Source organism: Trematomus bernacchii, unplaced genomic scaffold (assembly GCF_902827165.1).
Source record: "Trematomus bernacchii unplaced genomic scaffold, fTreBer1.1, whole genome shotgun sequence".
NCBI lineage: Eukaryota > Metazoa > Chordata > Actinopteri > Perciformes > Nototheniidae > Trematomus > Trematomus bernacchii.
The window spans coordinates 5502665-5517595 of record NW_022987803.1 but is presented as its reverse complement, the minus strand read 5'-3'; the positions used below and the strand labels follow the sequence as shown (position 1 = coordinate 5517595).

General features: G+C 38.6%; 1 protein-coding gene across 1 annotated transcript in view; it reads left to right on the top strand.

Moving 5' to 3' along the window:
- Positions 1-731: 731 nt before the first annotated feature.
- LOC117498600 overlaps positions 732-14931 on the top strand; it is a 60730-nt gene continuing 46530 nt past the window's right edge. Inside the window, exons 1-2 of the mRNA XM_034150795.1 lie at positions 732-835; positions 11940-12149. The gene's annotated coding sequence lies outside the window, so the exon portion shown is untranslated. The remainder of the gene's footprint in view (positions 836-11939; positions 12150-14931) is intronic.

The following is a 14931-nucleotide window of genomic DNA, read 5'->3' as shown; positions in this document are numbered from 1 at the left end:
TAAAACAAATTCAATGATGATAATTGTGTATAAAGTTGTGCAAGTTCTTGTTCTCTAGCACGGAGCTTGAACCGGAGTTGCGTTGGTGTGAATGAGGTATCTGTCTTCAAATCTGCAGTAGAACTGATTCAGATCGTTTGCAAGTCGTCGGTCGTTCATGGCGAGGGAGGCTTTTGGCTTGTAGTTTGTGATCTGTCTTAGACCACGCCAAACCGAAGCAGAGTCGTTTGCTGAGAGCTGATGTTGAAGTTTCTCAGAGTATAGTCGTTTAGCATCTCTCACCGCCTTGCCAAAGACGTACTTCGACTCTCTATCAATTGACTTTCTGATAATTCATATCTATGTATGTACACACAATAAAAGTGAGTCACCTGTGTATTTACCGGAAGCTGCTATTGCACCTCCTACAATGGATTCAATTAGATTTAATTAGGTGTTACTGTGCTGAGCACTGAGTCACTTCTGGTGTTTTGGGTATTGTCTAATCCTTTACCTGTATTTCTGCTAAGGCCACCTCCAAAGAATGCCCTCCAAGGCATTTGATTATGATACATCTACCTATTGTTCTCTGTGTGAAGATATATGCTTTGTTTCACATGATGTATAGGCACAAAGGCACAATGGCTGATAACATCAGACAAGGAAGCTGAGGGAATAATTAAACCAGTTGAGCCACTACCAGCAGTACCTTACTATATTACAGGAAGTTATTTGTGCAGCGTGTTTCTCATCGCTCCACTTGCTGGTTGACAGTCTTCACACTCTGCAGGCTCCTGTGAACACCAGTGAGTCCAAAACATTCAAGTGGATAAACAGCAAGAAGAGAAAGAGCATGGTAAGAAGCTAAACATGACTTTGAAAATGCATATTTGTTGGGACTTTATTGAATACGTTTTTTTAGTGTTTCACAGGACTGATTTGAGCTTGTTGTTTACAGTTTCACCTCTTTTTTGATTATGTCCAAATGCTTTTCTAAGCCTTTTAAACAGATCATAGCTTTGTAAACGTGTGTGTTAGTGTGAAAGGATTCTGGTTGCGGTGAAATCACGTCCCCTGAGTTCTGTTTGGTTTGGCTGATCTGCATCTGTGTTTGCTCAGGCTGCACTGTATCTGCTGAGTGTTTTCTGTGACATGATGTACTCTTAATGACTGAAAAGACAATACTAATCAGATACAATTATTCCTCCACATTACAGTAAGTGCGTCAACATGTATCACATTCATCCATCTTTAGGGATCAAGCTTTGTTTTATATAATCATATTAATATTTAATCTTTATCATTTGCATACAAAAAAGGTGCCATTTTCATAGTATTAACATCTGTATTTTTAAAACTTGATGGCTCTTATCTTCTGCAAAATTGTTATTCATGCATAAAACAATGTATACATTTATTTGAATAATCAACAGAAGTTGAAAATATATATTTTTTAAATTCCAAACCACCAACATTAACATTGACTAATGAAAAGATCTTTAGACACTAACAATGAAATATAGAGCCAAAGAGAAAGGCATAACTTCTGTATTCTTAGCAACTTTTCTTATTTAAGTCTTTATTATGAAGATGTTTTATTGTAATATTGGAAAGCAATTGTGCTATGGGAATACGTTACAGTTTGTACTTACCTATAAGTACCTGTTTCATACCATTAAGCTTCAAGATCTTTTCTAATGCTCATTATGATGGATGTCTCCTTATATGGCTATAGCTTGGTGCAGTGTATGTGTGTGCAATTTAGAGTTGTGTCTTGAATCCCACTTTATCAGTGCGCTACTCATATTGTCCATTAATTTATTAAAATGTTCTAACATAAGCTATGAACATTAATCAGTTTCTGTTGTGGAGTGGTTTTTCCTGTTCGACGTTAAAGGCAAAGGACAGAATGTTCAGATTACTTAAGTCAGGTACAAGCAGTGTCAGGATATCCGTCAATCACGCAAACAAATAGGGGTCCAAACCCAGGGGTCAGAAATGGGCAGATGAGATAACTGAGAAAATACAAACAGACCTTGGAGACCTTGGCCGTACACACCAGACAGTCTGGCATGGAACAAGTGAGAGTGAGGGGGTGTATACACTGTGGGTCAAATGACGCAATGAATTTCAGGTGAGGGCAACGAGCGGATTGCAAGAACCAGGAGGAAGGCAGGATCTAAAATGACATGGAAGTTATTGAAATGCAATACCAGAAATAACTATGATTGTGTGGAACTTCCATAGTCAATTTATATTTAAAGTTTCATATCCTTGGCACTGCCTATGTGCTTTTGAGCAAGGCATCTGACCCCATACCACTTCCTGGGCATTGTATACAGTATATGCAATAGCTACCTACTGTTCTATATACTAGGAAATGCTGGTTTGCATTACTCCATACCCATTTCTACCATATTGTCCAAAATCAGCATGTTGAAACGAAAATCACAATCAGAAATCGGAAATTCTTAATTAGTCCCAAAACGGGGAAGTTAACATCGTTAGGGAAAAAGTAAAACAATAACAAAGAGTTAGCGAATATATTAAATATAGAGACAAGCACAAATTAGTAAAACAATTAGTTATTACAATTTTTTGTTGTTATTACCCACTCAAAAAACGAATTAAGCCAAAAGTGTTGACTTTAAGTAATTTAATTACATGTACATTTTCCATTCAATTTGATCATGTATGTTTAATGTAAATACTCACATTCAATGCTATGTTTTTCCATTATGTTGACTTAGTGTGAAATAATTAAGTAACTTTTAGATCGGATTAATAGAGTTAATGCCAACTTTTACATAAAGTCTATTGATTCAATTAGGTAATGTTACGTTAAGGGCAGTGGCGTCGCCTGGCCTGGGCATCCGGGGCTTTAGCCCCGAATGTTTTTTCTGTAGCCCCGGACAATTCTCCCTCAATAATATAATACATTAACCGTGCTTTACGTGAACCTCATCATGACACAAGAGAGGACGGCAGCACTGTAATTTCCCGTGTTCATTGAATGTAACAGAGGCATGACACCAGACCAATCAGAGAGTTGCATGGAAATAAACGTGTGCTTGTGTCATTCAAGCTCGGCTCTGTGTGTGTGTGTGGCAATAGCGCACAGTGATAGAGAGAGAGAGAGGGAGAGAGGGGGAGGGAGGGACAGGGTGCCAGCATGGACCGTGTTGTTAGCATCTGGTTAGCTAGCTGCACTAACGGACATATGGAGCTGTTTGTTCCACAAGAAGCTGGAGGAGAGTCCTCTCCTCTCAGACTGAGAGACTCAGGTGAGCTAAAGGACTCTCTGAGTGTTTAGATACATAACTTTAGTCTAAGTTATCTCAGTGGGTCTCAAACGGTTTGGTCACAAATTATTCAAAAGATTATTTCCGCAGCACACCTTCATATGATCATTATAGTTATAAAAAAAATAAGACAATAAAGGAAAAACAGTTATGAAATACTATATGGCAGTAAAACAAGAATAGAGTTTAAAAGGGGAGTGATTAGTAAAATATCCATAAAGAAAAAGTACATCTGTTTACAGTTCTGCTTCATATGGGTGTTGAGAGAGGTATCCATAGATCTCTTCATTTTGCTCTCAAAGTGCACCAGATTGATGCATCTAACTTCAATATTTAAAAAAAAATCTTCCCGGGGGAGCATCCCCCCGGACCCCCCTAGAGGAGGTGAGCCCCCCACTCATAAAAAATACCACTTTACCCCTGCCTATATGCCATGAGCTGATTATCGAGCCTTCATTGTAACAGTCGCGGGTGTACTGTGTGTGTGCGTGTGGGGAGTGTTGCAGTGAAAAATGCCACTGTAGTGCCGCCGCCACTGTGGGCTAAGCTCCGAATGTTTTCAGGTCCAGGCGACGCCCCTGGTTAAGGGAAGTTTTAAATCAACCTAATGTGTTGATTCACTGATTAAGGAACGTTTGTTATGCTTTTCATATGCGTCATTGTGCAACTAAATCATATATGCACATACAAGAATAGTTTTCCAAGGTTTAATTCACAATGAAACTTTTTCATCATCTGCTCACATCCTTTCATCATCAAATCTGTCAATTAGTCAAGTTTCCAGATTGACATCCAAAGACAAAACATTCAACATTACTTTGAGCTCAAACTATGATGGTATTTTCTTCAACCTAGCGCTGTTCACTAAACCTTAAACCACAAAGATTTCACAATATTTTCACAACCACATTGCAAACACTGAACAGTCAGTTTTGATTTGACAGCAAGAGTACTTGTTTCACAGTTAAGAAAATATAATGGTCTGGAATAAACAGGAGGCAACTGCAGTCCCCTGGATCAAGTTTGTAACCTGTTAAGCTACTCCATACCTGACACTTTCATAAAGCATTGGAATCAAATTCAAGTGCAACATTTTTAAATATAGAGCGGTGCAGGGATGACGTATTTTTGTAGTTCGACCCTTAAGGAAGCTGCTGGTTCCCTCGACAAAAAGCATCAGGATTTCTCCATAGGATTTTGGAATATTGTAAAAAATAAGATCGTGGAAAACGAACCTGTTTGATAAATGCACGTTTTATTCAGCCGGATAATATCCACATATCTGCCTTACTTTTTTACAAATTTTAAGTATGAAAATACTTTTATAATTTGAATTATTTATAATTTGAATTATACGTGCATTTATCAAACAGGTTAGTTTTCCACAGATCTTATTTTTTACAATATTCCAAAATCCTATGGAGAAATCCTGTTGCTTTTTTGTCGAGGGAACCCTTGCCGCTTACTTCAGGGTCGGCCTATACGTCATCCCTGCTCCACTCTATTAGGTATTAACACAGACATTTTCAAATTCAACACCTTGCGACTTTTAAGAACATCACATTTGTCCATTGTTAACATTTCCAGACTGACTTTCACAGAGGAATCTCACTTGGCATAGTAGCATTTTAAGAAGTGAGTCCATGAGTTGTTTATGGCGATAAAAAAAAAGATCTCCATCGCTCTCTCATCTATTGCAACAACAAATGACTATGTGAAAAATTGAAAAATGTACATGTCAAAGAACAGATTTCTCCACCAAAATGGTCCATTGAAGTTCAAACAAAATGAATGGAGTACAGAGCTTCGTGACCGCGGAGCGTGTGAACGTTGTGATCAGCTGTTTTAGCGCAGGGCTGCTGTACAGACCGACATTAACAGCAGCCCTGTCTGCACACAGAGACCGACTCTGTCGGCGGTGATCTAACCGCCTTCTGGAAAAGCTACGTCGGTACGCAAATGCGCTTTGTGACACAAGTTACGGTACGCATTTCAGTTGTTGCCGCGCATGCGTACCTGCGTACCAGTTATGTGCACCCCTGTCCATAGGGTTGTTCCTGTCACCAAACAATCTTTTTCTGGAATAACTTTAATCTCCTAGATCAGGGGTGTCCAAACTACGGCCCGGGGGACATTTTGAATCGGCCCTCAGCAAATTCAAAAAGTATAATGGAATACGGCCCACAAATGAAACTTGAGCTTTTCTCGTATTGTACTTATTATTATTGTTACTCCTAATTATTACACAGTAGTGTTCATGTGTTAATAAGCTCAATTTACAATAAATTCAGTCAATTAAGTCGATAACAAAAAAGCCCAATAACTTATAACAAACTTGAAATATACCCTTCCTATTTCCTCTTATGATAATCAATCTGAGGCTCCTGTTGTAAGGGATGAGCTGCTAACAAATTAAATGAAACTCTCTGGAGAGCTGGGATGTAGGCTGTTTATTTTTCTTAAAGCGGATTCAAGTATCAAGCATAATTGACCTACTTTTGATTTATTTTGCTAACCTATAACTTAACTTATGAGGCAGTATAACTCACCTCTAGTTAGCGGCCCAGCCCTTCGAATAGTATGTGTTCTGTATGTGGCCCTCAGTGTAAAAAGTGTGGACACCCCTGTCCTAGATACAAAAAACAAGGACAGTCGTATTTTTTTTATGTGGTTTAATCACAGAGTAGTACATGAGCCATATTGTGTAATACCTTGAAAACAAGATATTCTGTATTCAACCATATTTTTCCAGCTGATCTCGGTACAAGTGAAACAAGAGTGGGCTGAGAATAGACCCTTGTGGGACACTAGAATAAGATAAAGGCGTATTGATTATAAACAATATACACTCACACATTGAGTGGTGTCTGCCAGGTATGATTTCAAAAAGTGAACTGCATTAGTGGAACATGTAGACCTTGAGAGCTTCAAAGACCTTATGGTTAACAGTCTTGAAGGTTTTCTGTGACAAGTTATAGTTGCTATCCCATATCCACCCTTACCTCGGGACATCTTAAGTTAGTCGATGATTTGAATTACTTTGACAAATGAAATAGTTTTAAAACAAATAAATCTTTTACTGATCATTTCTAGAACAAGAGCAAGGTGGTTGTTGTAAAAGTTAAGTGATTAAACGCCAAATAGTCGATAAAGTAGTTATCCAAAGCTCTTTATTTCTATTACCATATAGGTTCAGTTAATAAAAAAAGAATCACAAGGAGACCCTTGCACACTCCACCCACATCCTACCCCTCTAGCTGTTCCAAAAATATGAAAGATAATGTTTGTTTGCTATCTTATACATCTGTCTGTTAAGCCAGAGAGACCCCGGTACCGGGGCACTGCCGCAACATCTTGCAGGAAACAGTGTCTGAGGGCATGTTCATTTAATAAACTATGAATGTTTTATATCCATGTAACGGGAAGAAACTCATCTAACTGATCTTTTTTTTTTTTTTTCAAAAGAAAACCCACAATGCTAACAATGAGCCTCTGAATTAGCAACGAGCGAAAAATGCTAACAGATTACTGCACCGAAAATCACTCACAAAACTTTATTATTGATCTTTTCTCCACATCCATGACATCGATTCACATCGTGAGGTGACACAGAATCGATGGGTACCCTCATTATCACTGAATTATACGAAATCGCGACGTTATAAACAAAAACAGACATCAAAACAGGTGACGCTAGGTAGCTAAAAATGCTAACATTCTTACCTTGGCTTTGTAGTCTCTCCAAAGTGGTCTTCCATGGCATTAAAACGATAAAAACGCTGCTGAAGTTAATCCATAGGTTAATCCAATGTGTCTGTGTCCCTTTGAAATGATTTCTGATAATCCATGAGCGATAAAACGGATAATCCATGCTTTTCCGTTTCTAGATGTCAGAGCTAGAGTGTAGCTTCACTCTAATGCAAAATTACATGCGCAAAGCCCCCACCAAAACCTCAACACTCAGTGATAAACATTTGCGACGCTATAAACGAAAGCGTACATCATAACATGTGTAGCTAGGTGGCTAGAAACGCTAACATGGCTTACCTTGGTCAAAACTGGTCTTCAATGGCATTAAAACAATAAAAAAACGATGCTGCAGTTAATCCATAGGTTCATCCAATGTATCTGTGCCCTCTTTGAAATTATTTCTGATAATCCATAAGCAATAAAACTGCTTTTTAGTTTCCAAATGCCAGAGCTAGAATGTAGCTCCACTCTGCTTTACATTTACATGCGCACAGCCCCCACCTTTTCTCTTCACAATGAGTGTGTGTGTGAGCCTCCCCCTTCGATTCTATTGGCTCTAACGGTCAGAAAGAGGTGTCAACCATCAAAATCGACAAAGGGGGGCCAGAGATATGAAAAAAAAAACAATTCCACCCAAATCACCTCAGAGGTGGAGTGTTTTTGGCTAAACCTCTCTAAAAAGGTCAAATGTCACTTGTTTTGCATCAATCTTGATACAGGGTACTTATATGTGACCTGCTCTATCGAAATCAGTCGCATTGACCCGGAGACACATTTTGAGTTGTATACACTGTTGGAAAGAGGAGATTCCTAGCTTTCTAATGATATCAGGATTGTTTTTGTACTCCAAATATTAAGCAAAATATGTCACATTATATAATGACTGTCACCGAGTCATCATTTTGAGAAAAAGGCCTTCAAAGTTTCCTCTTCTCTGGAATCCATCGATCTGATTGATTATTAGCGGAGCAAATGATCAAAATAGTCCGGAGGGAAAATATTTCCGTTTGGATTACTGGTCTGGGGGAAGCTCGCGAGTGTGTGTGTGTGTGTGTTTTTGCATTTGTGTATATTGTGTTTGTTTCCCGGGGAAAACACTCACGAGAAACACCGGCTGTTGTTATAACTGCTGTGACGTTAAATTACTCCGTTCTCCGCTTGTAATTATGCCGTTACAAGCTTCAAAGTTGTATTTATCATCTAAATGTGCCGAAACAAGTTTAATATTCTGAAAGCCAAGACTTTGTTTATTTGAAATCAGATGAAAACAAACTGTAACGGACCCTGCCGTGTTATCTATGATTACTATATGCCTTACATTCATAATTTCAGCCGGAGGGAGGGGGTGCGGCTCTGCGGAAGAGCAGATTGCGAGTGAGAGGTGCCTGTCATCTTCCCTTTACAAGCTTCAAAAATGTATTTATCGTGTGATTTTGGAAATAAAAGTTTCATATTCTGAAAGCCAAGACTTTGTTTATTTAAAATCAAACAAAACACCCGAACCCCGAAAAAATAGTTTTTTATGCAAATCCACGTTTATTTTGAAATGAGCCGTTGCGACTTCCGACTGATTTCGATAGAGCGGGTCACATATGTTGTACTTTGGATTCCTAAAGCTTTTAGTCTACCTTACCATCATCCAAGGGTAGTTTTCACTATAAGTAAAAAATAAATTTTGGACGGACACTATAATTTATCTATGTAAAATCTGAATTTTCTTTAAAATAAAAAACATCTATATTGATTCTGACTTTTCTACATCCAACTCACAGGTTTATCATTACTTTGAGAAAAAAGATTATTAATTTAACCCTTTTAGAAGGGAAGATATGGTCATTTGTTCTGGGAATGTCATTTTCGAGCCTGAGACCTGAAAAACAGGCTCAGGGCTTAACAGACATTAAACTTGCCATTTTACTATTTACACATTTTGAACATCAAAGGTTGCCTTTGTATACTATACAGGTTAACAATGAGTCTGCTTCTTATTATCTTGACACATTTCAAGGTGTGCATATATATACAATTACATTTTACGAGAAGGATATAATCAGTTCAGTAGCTCTTAAAATAACTCTATTGTTTGTTTTGTTCTGAGATGAATAGATGATATAAGAAAGGTTTCCATTGAATAATAAAGAAAGCATGAGGGGTTTACTTAATGGGAAAGGATTTTTTGGCTGCAGTTTAATCATGTCAGGTCATGGCTGTTGGTTGAATCAGAAAGTTAATTTACTTCTCGTGTTTGCAACTGTGGGAATTGTATCGTTTTTTTACCATTAGTATATACATGACATTCAATTTAACTGACGCTTTTATCCAAAGCGACTTACAATAAGTGCAATAAACCATAAAGATACAAACTCAGGACAACAATAAAAGTTGCTTCAAATAAGCCAGCCATTGTTAGTATAGGTGCATTAGTTTCAAATTGGCTCTTCAATTGCTTTTTTTATTATAATTTAATGGCCAAGTTACAAGCGAAACAGGTAGGTTTTTTAGTTTGTGACAGAAGATATGAAGACTTTCTGCTGTCCTGATATCAATTGGGAGTCGTTCCACTATTTTGGAGCCAGGATAGCAAACAGCCTGTTTTTGTTGAGGGGTTCCTGGTTCCAACTTGCATTGAAGGGATAGCAAGCCAATTGAGCATATGTTTATTTCCCAATTAGGGTTACAGTAGGTCCAGTTCTAGGTTCAGGGTGCGTACGGGTGCTGGAAATCCTTGAAAATGCTTGAAATTGTACGAGGTGTTTTCAAGGTTTGAAAAGTGCTTGAATTTTGGGAATGGTGCTTGAATTTGGGATAGAGTGCTTGAAATTGTAAATGCTTTACTTCGCTTTTTAGATTAAAAGAAAATAAAGAAGTCTGAGCGCCTTAATTGCTTCGCTTTTACATAAAACAGCTCCGCTCCGGCCTTCCCGCGCAATGCGCGTGACCTAGACATTCTGATGAGAGTGATAGATGACAGTATGCCAGGAGGTTGCAGTTACAACGAGCGCTGGCTAGCAGAAGACAAATACAAGCCATGGCTAAGACGAGGGTCAATCCCACGAGTAGCCTCCTGCAAAGTTTGCAAAAAATAACGATGCGAGAGTCTGCGCTGACGAGCCACATGAAAGGTACGCCGTAGTAGAGCATTTTAGATTAGGCTAACGTTGCATGTTACGTTTGTTTAAGCTAACGTTAGCAAGCTGAATAGCGAACTCGATGAGGGATAATAATAATTGCAGGGGACAATCATTTCAGAGGAGCGTACCTACGTTAATATGTGCGTTACAGTCGCTATCCTGTGGTGTTCAGAGGATGAAGCACTCACTGTTGTAATTCAACCAAGTCTCACGGCATTTCGTGTTATAGTCACGAAATATAATCTATTGATTCGACACAGAGCGATTTTAAAAGCAATGTATTTCTACTGGTAGTATGTTTTGTGCCTAAACCAAATGTGACTTGCTCTATCGAAATCAGTCACATTGACCCAAAAACACATTTTGTATTACTGGTCTGGGGGAAGCTCGCGAGTGTGTGTGTATTTTTGCGTTTGTGTGTATTGTGTTTGTGTACCGGGGAAACACTGACAAGAAACACCGGCTGTTGTTATGCCTGCTGTGACGTTAAATTACTCCGTTCTCCGCTTGTAATTATGCCGTTACAAGCTTCAAAGTTGTATTTATCATCTGAATTTGCGGAAACAAGTTTAATATTCTGAAAGCCAATACTTTGTTTATTTGAAAACAGATGAAAACAAACTGTCCCGGACCCTGTCGTGTTATCTATGATTACTATACGCCTTTACTTCATAATTTCAGCCGAGGGAGGGGGAGCGGCGCTGCGGAAGAGCAGGGTGCGAGTTGAGAGTTGCCTCTTCTTCCCTTTGCAAGCTTCAAAAATGTATTTATCATGAGTGTTACGAACCCACTAGGGATGAGTAAGATAACATACACCAGATGGATTTGGTAAGTAATTATAATAGGATTTAATGAGCAACAATAAAGGTGCACAACAAAATGAGGTCAAAAGAAGCCGAAGCCAAAAGGGCGCAGTTCTACTGCTGGTAACAGGAGGACTCTTGAAAATGAGCCTAATTAAGACACCTGAGGTCTCTTCCAATTATCTCTATTGGAAGGAGGCTGCAGGAAAACGCAGCTAACAATAAATGTAGTCATTGTGCAGATTGGTCCATTTCAGAATAATATATATGATATGTTTTATAATGATTGATCATGAAAGTGTTCTCAAAGCTGGTAAAGGTGCAGCTAGTTTGAATGACTTTGTATACTGCAGGGTAGCTTGTGAATTTACTCCAGGTGGAACTAAAGTCTGATTTAACACTTAATTATATTTCACATCATTCATCCACATCTGTAAAGTAACTAAAGGGATTAAATACATGTAGTGGAGTAAAAGTACACCATTTACCTCTGACTTATGTTTACTGCCAACCTAAAAGTACCTCAAAAATAGTAATCAATAATGTATTGAAAAGTTATTTGGCTGATTGTTTTATATTGGCTCAGCCAGGTTATATGGGATGCCCAGTCTACGTACAGATGGGTCACTCATTTTGAAATATTAAACTTAGTTTTCTTTTCTTTAATTTTTCATCCTCATGTAGAATGCTATTACGAAACACACATTTGGTTGTTTATAGCATAAAGAACATCTGATTTAATGTGAGGTAAGGAAATAATCATTTGAGTATAAGTATGTGTATATAAATATGTAATTTACAACAGCTGTAAGATGCTTGAAAATGCATCTTGAAAATTGCTTGAATTTGACTTTGGAAAAGGTGTAAGAACCCTGTAGGTTATTTTCCTATTTGATTTTTAATGTGTGAAGATCAGTTTGGTACTGCTTTTTGCCTAACGAATAATCCTTTTTTCCTTCCATCCTTGTCTGTAGTCAGGAACCATTGTGAGAAGTCTTGCTCCCACAGTTAAAAAAAGTTCAACGAAAAAGAAGAGGCTTTGTTGAAATAAAAAGTTTAATTAACTTTTGGAAACAACATATAAGCAATCCAGCAAAAACAAATGCTCTAGAAAATACTGCTCTATGATCTGAGGCTGCTGCGTGGCTTCTAGGAACCAGAAAACTGCAAGAGACCAGAACCAGGTAAACAGGCTTTATTATCTAACTGATAACCTGGGGCCTCATTTATAATGCGTTGCGTAGGATTCATGTGGGAAGGTTGCTTACGTAGTACAAAGCAAAAAAATATGTACAGAAATGTTCCGACATTTTCCGATTCACAAAACATTGCGTACCGGCAAGGGAAGTGCGTACGGCACTTCCTACGCCTGTTTCCCTTTATAAATCACAATCGACTCGAAATGCGGCGCAGCTTTTGCGGGCTTCACGTAACGCCCATATTTGCCTATAAATAGTAAAAGAAACGCCCATTCATTCATTCATTTTGACTGACTGCATGAAGAAGATCGCAGGAAATGACGACAGAACAGCTAAAAAAGACATCTCACACCGTGTCAGATTTTGGTTATTTTGGGGAGGTCAAGAATAGATCATATTGTTTGGTGGATGCAGTTTGAACCAAAGTAGCAGCATGGAGGTCGGATCGTCACCAAAATAAATAAATAAGTGGTCCGAAAAAGGTTAATGACAAAACAAATACACTTAACCTTCCTCAGGCAGTGTGTCAGTGTGTTTGTGCCGGGGACAGGAGACCCCCCCTTGATGAGAAACTCTAAGAAATGATCGGGGAAACCCTCCGGAGTGGAGTCATGAGACTGGATCTGAATTACTTTTTTGTATTTGGTGGTTTGTGTTCCAGCTTGTCGATCAGCAACTATATATCCATAATCCACCAGTTAAAGGAAATACAATGTGTTGTGTTATATTAGCTGTACAATTTACCACATATGGTGTTCTTAGTTTCCATACCTCCTGTGTTTTACGAGCGACTTATCAAGTCTTGGCAAACGGCATATAACACAATTAAACGTGATAGTATATAAAACCATGCTTGTATCTACAACCTATAGAAATGCAAAACGGCGTCAGTTTAGACGTAATTCTGTCCTCCTGCTTTTCATTACATTAACACAACATATTCGAGGTGGTTTTAAATAACATATCCGTATTTATTTATTTCTCCAAGTTATGTTTTTGTGTGCACTGAGGAGTCGCAAACAGGCGTTTGTTTAATCATTTTAAGATTGGCTTTAATCAATGTTTGAAAATGAATTCTTCATATTTGATAAATGAGAGGTAACATTTTATTTATGGTATTATTTCCACATATTTCACTCCATTCTTCCTTCTGCCAACGGTGTCGCAGTTTCTCGTCTCTCCTGTTTTTGTGCTTAGTGCGTACGCATGGGTTAGAGTTTGCGTGAAGGACCGCACATTTTCCCGTCAAGTTAGTATTTTATAACTCGCAACATTGCGTAGAAACTAGCGTACGCCATTTTTTGAGCGTATATCCCTTTATAAATGAGGCCCCAGATCCTGATCAGCTGTCCAGTGTCAAGGCCGCCGTAGCCGCACCCTACTGCCAAACTGACATGTCAAATACATTCCAGTGCCTTCAATATGTTTCACACTCTTCAAATTCTGAACTAGTCTCTTACTGCTTCTAGTACTAGACTCCTGGTACTAGGATGGGTTAAATGCAGAGGCCAAATGTCACTGTGTGTGCTGTGTGCTCTGCATGTGTGACCATTAAAGAGGGGTTTCATCCCTCCGATTCTATTCTATTAACAGAACCGCCGACGGGCACATTTTACCCGCAGCTGTTTCTTGATTGTATGTAACTTTTTTTCAATAAAATATTCATGTCTCCCAGTCCGTGACTTTTCCTGAAAGTGTGTTATGTAGCACCCTCTGTTGTTAAAAATTGTCAATATGAAGTCAGATTGAAAAAATTGCCCAAGAAATTGCCATTTATACTAGGGATGTCCCGATCCGATCACGTGATCACGATTTTTTTCTCCCGATCCCCGATCACGTGAAAATCACGTGATCGGGGATCGGGAGAAAAAAATCGGGGATCGGAATTTTTTTTTTTTTTTTTTTTTTATAAAATATTTGTATACATTTTATTTAATGTTACAAAACAAAAATGACCATGTTCACGTCTTAAAGTCATCCTGAGGCCTTAGTTTTGGTTTAAAATTACACAACATCATGTATGTGTTGCTTCTTTTGGGCTTGTTTTCATAGACCTGGTTGCTTATTTCTCTCAAATCTGGCAACAGAGTGGGCGCAGTGTCTAATAGTAGCAGTAAGCTAACAAGAGGCTACGTTCAGCTGGTGACTCGGGAGTCGGGACAGAGAAATGTCAGGAGTTTGGAAGTATTATAAAATTGAAAGCGAAGGCAGTGTAACAGCCAGATGCAATGTTTGCAAGGCGGAGGTTCCGCGTGGTGGAAAGAACAGAGCTACGTTCAACATGACCAATCTAATACAAACACCACCAACAACAACACGACGAGTACACAGCGGCCACTCAGGTAACGGCACTGAAACAACCGACACTTTCAGAGACTTTTAAAAGGAAAGAGAAACTTCCCCAGAACAGTGAAAAGGCCAAAAAAATAACAGCCAAGATAGCTGAATTCATCGCGTTGGATGACCAGCCGTTATCTGTTACCTTTTTTTTTCCTCTTAATGCATTGCATAAAGATCGGATCGGGAAAAATCGGTATCGGCAGATTGTCAAAATCAAATGATCGGAATCGGATCGGGAGCAAAAAAAGGTGATCGGGACATCCCTAATTTATACCCATCAGCAGCAACGGGTAATATTTACCTTATAGAAAATGCAGTGATTTTCACGCTATTGATCTCGTGCGAAAACATAAACATGACGTGTTGCTAAAGCTACGCCTGTTGTTTACTGCGGTTCCTTATAGATAGATAGATAGATAGATAGATA